A 6,000-nucleotide genomic window follows, 5' to 3' on the forward strand; every position below is an offset into this window, starting at 1 on the left:
TTTAAGCAATGTATCAGAGGACAATTGGAGAAGTAAATGGCAACCACTCCAGTATTCATGCCCGGGATAGCCCATGGACAGAGCAGCCTGGTGGGCTACAGTCTATGGGGTTGCAAAGAGTCAAATACGACTTAGCAACTAAACCACCATCAGCATTAGAAGACAAATAGTCTTTTGAGGTTAACTGCTTCAGTTGGGTGGAGAAGGAAATGGCAACCCACTCCAGTACTCTTGCCTGGAAATTCCCATGGACGGAGGAGCCTGGTAGGCTGCAGTCCATGGGGTCGCTGGGAGTCGGACCCGACTGAGTGACTTCACTTTCACTTTCGTGCATTGGAGAAGGAAATGGCAACCCACTCCAGTGTTCTTGCCTGGAGAATCCCAGGGACGGGGGAGCCTGGTGGGCTGCCCTCTGTGGGGTCGCACAGAGTCGGACACAACTGAAGTGACTTAGTAGTAGCATTAGCTTCAGTTGAGTAAACATTGTCAGTGGGTTTCGTCTGTGATGATTGCTCTTAGATTGGTCTGGTCCTTAGAGTGTTGTGGTGGTTCTGGTAACCTTTAGTTGTTTCAGGCCCCCTAATCCACCAACGAAATTCCTCACCCCAAATTTCATTTTTGGTCACAAAGCTTAAACTGCTTTGCAATTATAATAACATTTAAATATTTATATGTGTGTGGGTGTACTTGAATGGGTGCATGTTTATAAAAAATTCATAGCATTGCTAATTTATTTGATATATTTAAGAAGTTTGGTGACAAGTTTTCTAATCATTATGCTTTTATTCACACTTTGAAATACTTGTTTGATTTTTTTAATTTAAAAGTCTGATATATCAATTTAAAAGAGTTTTGTAGGTGACAGGAAGACTTTGTTGTCTATATTGAGATTTAGAGGTTTTGAATGCTTGAGAAAAATAGACTGATATTTGCATGTAGCTTGAAATAACTCACAGAATTTACATAATGAAATTTATGAACCGTGGTAAATATTTAAGGTTATTCTCCACCTTCAAAGTGATAAACTAATTGAGTATTATTTGAACAAACAACATAAGTAAAAGTGAGTACGTTTAATTTTAACACAGATTTCTATATTTACAAGTGATTATTGTGACAGATTGTAAGTTGTGTTACAAGTTGAAGGAGACTTAGATTTATAAATTGAATAATTGAACACTAAAAATAAGAATGCAAGCTATTAATCAGTGAACTTTTGAGCCTATGGTACAGACACTGTACTATTGTTAACTCATGCCTGTGTTCTGATTAAATAACACATTCCAAAGATCCGATCCATTGTATCACTGCACAACAAACATGGTCTCAAGAAAAAGAAAGAGAAATCAGGGAAACAGGAATAGAAAATCAGATGGAAAAGGGGGATCTAAGAACTGACCCTGATGGTCAGGGAATGGAGGAATGCTCAAGAAGTCAACAAAGATTGAGGGTTGATCACCATTTTCCTCAAAGTTTTATCAAGGGTCTCATCTTGCCATGTGCTTAACTTATATCTGAGATTCATAGTTTTTAGTTGCTTTAATTAAATATAACCAGCAAATGAAATTAGATCCTCTTGGATATGTGAGGGTGAACTCATAATTTTGTGTTAGTTCAGTAGTCGGTCTCCTTTGTTATGTAGGAAAAAAGGAAGTCTAGTATTAAAGTAGAATTTGATATAAATTAAGGAAAAAACCCACAAAATTTCCTTGGAAATGATATAAGCCAGCAATCTGACCATGCTATATTGGGAAATTACACATTGTATTTAGTAATGATATCTGGATAAAACTATTGACCTGGTAAGCTCCTTATTGCAACTGATGCATAAAATTAGCAGCACGAGTTGCTTCAGTCGTGTCTGACTCTTTGCGATCCTATGGATTGTAGCCTGCCAGGCTCCTGTGTCCATGGGGTTCTCCAGGCAAGAATACTGGAGTGGGTTGCTATTCCCTTCTCCAGGGGATCTTCCTGACCCAGGGGGATCGAACCCATGTCTCTTTAGGTTCCTGCATTGGCAAGTGGGTTCTTTACCACTAGCGCCACCTAGGAATCCAGGACAAGGTAAAAGAGGAAAGAAGTCAGTTTTATTATGAGGATGTGAAAATATATGAGAAAAGTTTATATAATGCAAGTACAATAAGAAAAAATGAGGGGAAACCTAGTATTTGAAGTCTTATTAATATTGTTTGAATAACAGTACTACTGTGAACTAGTTTAAAGACTAGTAGAGATAAATTTTCTATTATTCTGTTTACTTGCCCTTTTGCATCCCCATGGGAAATAGATGGGGAAACAGTGGAAACAGTGTCAGACTTTATTTTTCTGGGCTCCAAAATCACTACAGATGGTGACTGCAGCCATGAAATTAAAAGATGCTTACTCCTTGGAAGGAAAGTTATGACCAACCTAGATAGCATATTCAAAAGCAGAGACATTACTTTGCCAACAAAGGTTCATCTAGTCAAGGCTATGGTTTTTCCTGTGGTAATGTATGGATGTGAGAGTTGGACTGTGAAGAAGGCTGAGTGCCGAAGAATTGATGCTTTTGAACTGTGGTGCTGGAGAAGACTCTTGAGAGTCCCTTGGACTGCAAGGAGATCCAACCAGTCCATTCTGAAGGAGATCAGCCCTGGGATTTCTTTGGAAGGAATGATGCTAAAGCTGAAACTCCAGTACTTTGGCCACCTCATGTGAAGAGTTGACTCATTGGAAAAGACTCTGATGCTGGGAGGGATTGGGGGCAAGAGGAGAAGGGGACGACAGAGGATGAGATGGCTAGATGGCATCACTAACTCGATGGACGTGAGTCTCAGTGAACTCCGGGAGTTGGTGATGGACAGGGAGGCCGGCGTGCTGTGATTCATGGAGTCGCAAAGAGTCGGACACGACTGAGCGACTGATCTGATCTGAGTGTCATGATAAAGAGTATCCATAATAAAGAACTGCATAAACTGTAAAAGATTGCATTTCTTCTGAATTGTCAATGAGGATTACAATTTCAGCCTGTCGATTTTACTCTATTTACATTCCCAGAGTTTAAGAGGGTAACAGAAGGACTGTATCTCACTGCCCTCTCATTTCTTCTCATTATTGCTTTTTTTTTTTTCACTTACCTTTAAAAACATTACATCCACTGTGTAGGTTTATCTAATGAGGTCTTTCTGCTTTCTGCATTAGATGTGCCTAGTAAGTAACACTTCTCACTTATTGATGCTTTTCTCAGTTGAGTTATTCTATGACCAGTTTCAGTTCGATATCACATCTTCAGTTGAGGCTTTTAAATTTCTCTTGTGATAGAACATAGAATATTTGACATTTAATACATATTTGAAGTGTAAAATTCAACAGCATGACATTCACAGTGTTAAGGAATCATCACTGCTATTTCCAAAAATGTCTCAGTAGTCCAAGTAGAAACTTCCACAATTAAGCAGTAATTGTAAGCAGCGATCCCCATTCCTATCTCCAACCCCTGTTCCTGGTAATGTTTAATCTACCTTTTGTCTCTATGCATTTGCCAATTGTATACAATATGTAATTTAAGTAGAATATCCAGTCCTGAGTCTGGATTATTTCACTTATTTAGAATAACATTCTAGAGGTTCGTTTCTGTTGCCATATGTATCAGGGCTTCATTCTTCGATGGCTAAATAATATTCCACTATATGTATATATTACATTTTTGGGGTACATTCATCTGTTGATAAATAGGTGAGTTGTTTCCACATTTGGCAAATAGTACTGCAATGAGTGTTATTGTATAAGTGTTTGAGTTCCCATGTTCAGTTCTTTTTGGCATATATATAGGAGTGGAATTGCCGAGTCACATGGTAATTCTAGGTTTAACTTTTTGAGAAACCACCATTACCACAGCAGCTGCAATTCCCAACAACAATTTATGAGTATTCTGTTTTCTCTATGTCCTGGCCCACTCAACATTTTTTTTCCTTTAAAAAATAAAAAAGTCATCTTAGTATGAATGAAATAGTAAATGAGTGTTGTTTTGATTTCAGTTTCCTAATAGTTAATGGAATTGCATGTCTACCAAATCTTATGGCCATTTTTATATCTTATGTGGAGAAATGTCTATTCAACACCCATATTTTAATTGTTTTTGAGTTGCATGAGTTCTTTGTATATTCTAGACATTACACCTTTATCAGATACTTGATTTGAAAATATTTTCATCCATTCTACAGGCTGTCTCTTCACTTTCATGATAATATTCTTTGCAGATAAGCTTTTAATTTTTGAGTCTAGATTTGTTGCTCATGGTTTTGGTGTCATATTCAGTAATCCATTGCCAAAAATACAGGATCATGAACATATTTTCCATTTATTTAGTCCTTTTAAAATTTCTTTATGAAAAAAAATAAAATTTCTTTCTGAAACATTATAAACGTTTTATTATAAGTCTTACACCTCCTTTCTTGATTGATTCTTGATATTGTGGGAACTGCTCTTAATTTTGAGGGGGGTATTTATTTCACGTATATAGAAATACAAAGGACTTTTTAAAATTTATCTTCTATCCTATAATCTTGCTGAATTCACTTTTTAGTTCCAGTAGCCTTCTTGTGGATCTTCTTTGGGGATCTCTATTCATATCTGCAAGCAGAGATAGTTTTACTCTTTTCTCTCTCACTTGGATGCTTTTTATAATTTATTGCCTAATTGCTTTGGTAAAAAAGTCCTACTATGATGTTGAATAGTAGTGAATGAAACAGGGCAATAAAAACCTCCCAACAGAGAAATACCCAGGACTAGATGACTTCCCTAGTGAATTATACTGAGCACTTAAATGGGAATTAACACCAGTATTTCTTAAACTTTTCCAAAAATCAAGAGGAGGAAGGAACATTTCCTAATCTATACTATGAGGCCAGAATTACCCTGACACAAAGCCATATAAGGACATCACAAGAAAATAATTAAATACCAATATTTTTTATGAGTGAAAGTGAAGTCCCTTAGTCGTGTCCGACTCTTTGTGACCCCATGGACAGAGGAGCCTGCACCAGGCTCCTCTGTCCATGGGATTTCCTAGGAAAGAGTACTGAAGTGGGTTGCCATTGCCTTCTCCAGGGAATCTTCCCAACCCAGGGACTGAACCCAGATCTCCTGCATTGTAGACAGACGCTTTACCGTCTGAGCCACCAGGAAAGTCCTTATGAACATAAATGCAAAAATTTTCAACAAAATACTAGCACACTGATTTAATTTAAAAGGATTAGAGAATGCAAACAAGGTTCAACATGGAAAAACTAATCAATGTGATACACTGTGTTATTGTTTGAATTGTGCTTCCTCCAAATTCATATTGATTTTCTAACCTCTCTACCAAATAAAGTCACCTTTTTTTTTGAAAATAGGATCATTGGAATAGAATTTTGTGTTCAGATGAAATTGTACTGGAGAATGGTGGGACCTTACTTCAATATGATGAGTGTTATTGTAAGAGGAATACCATATAAAAATCCAGGCATACACAAGGAAAATCCATCGTGAAGATTGGAGTTAAACTGCCCAAAGCCAAAGAACTACCAGAAGCTAGAAGACAGGCTTAGAAAATATCTTTTTCTAGTTCGTTCAGAGGGAGCATCGTCCTGCAAAACACTCTGATCTCAGAATTCAAGCTTCTAGAACTGTGTGGCATTTCTGTTGTTTAAGACATTCAGTTTGTGCTACAGTGCCCAAGTAACTAATCGGAGAAGGCAATGGCACCCCACTCCAGTACTCTTGCCTGGAAAATCCCATGGATGGAGGAGCCTGGTGGGCTGCAGTCCATGGGGTTGCTAAGAGTCGGACACGGCTGAGCGACTTCACTTTCACTTTTCACTTTCATGCATTGGAGAAGGAAATGGCAACCCACTCCAGTGTTCTTGCCTGGAGAATCCCAGGACGGGGGAGCCTGGTGGGCTGCCGTCTATGGGGTCACACAGAGTCGGACACAACTGAAGCGACTTAGCAGCAGCAGCAGCAGCAAGCAACTAGTTG

Source organism: Bos indicus, chromosome 2, assembly GCF_029378745.1.
Source record: "Bos indicus isolate NIAB-ARS_2022 breed Sahiwal x Tharparkar chromosome 2, NIAB-ARS_B.indTharparkar_mat_pri_1.0, whole genome shotgun sequence".
NCBI lineage: Eukaryota > Metazoa > Chordata > Mammalia > Artiodactyla > Bovidae > Bos > Bos indicus.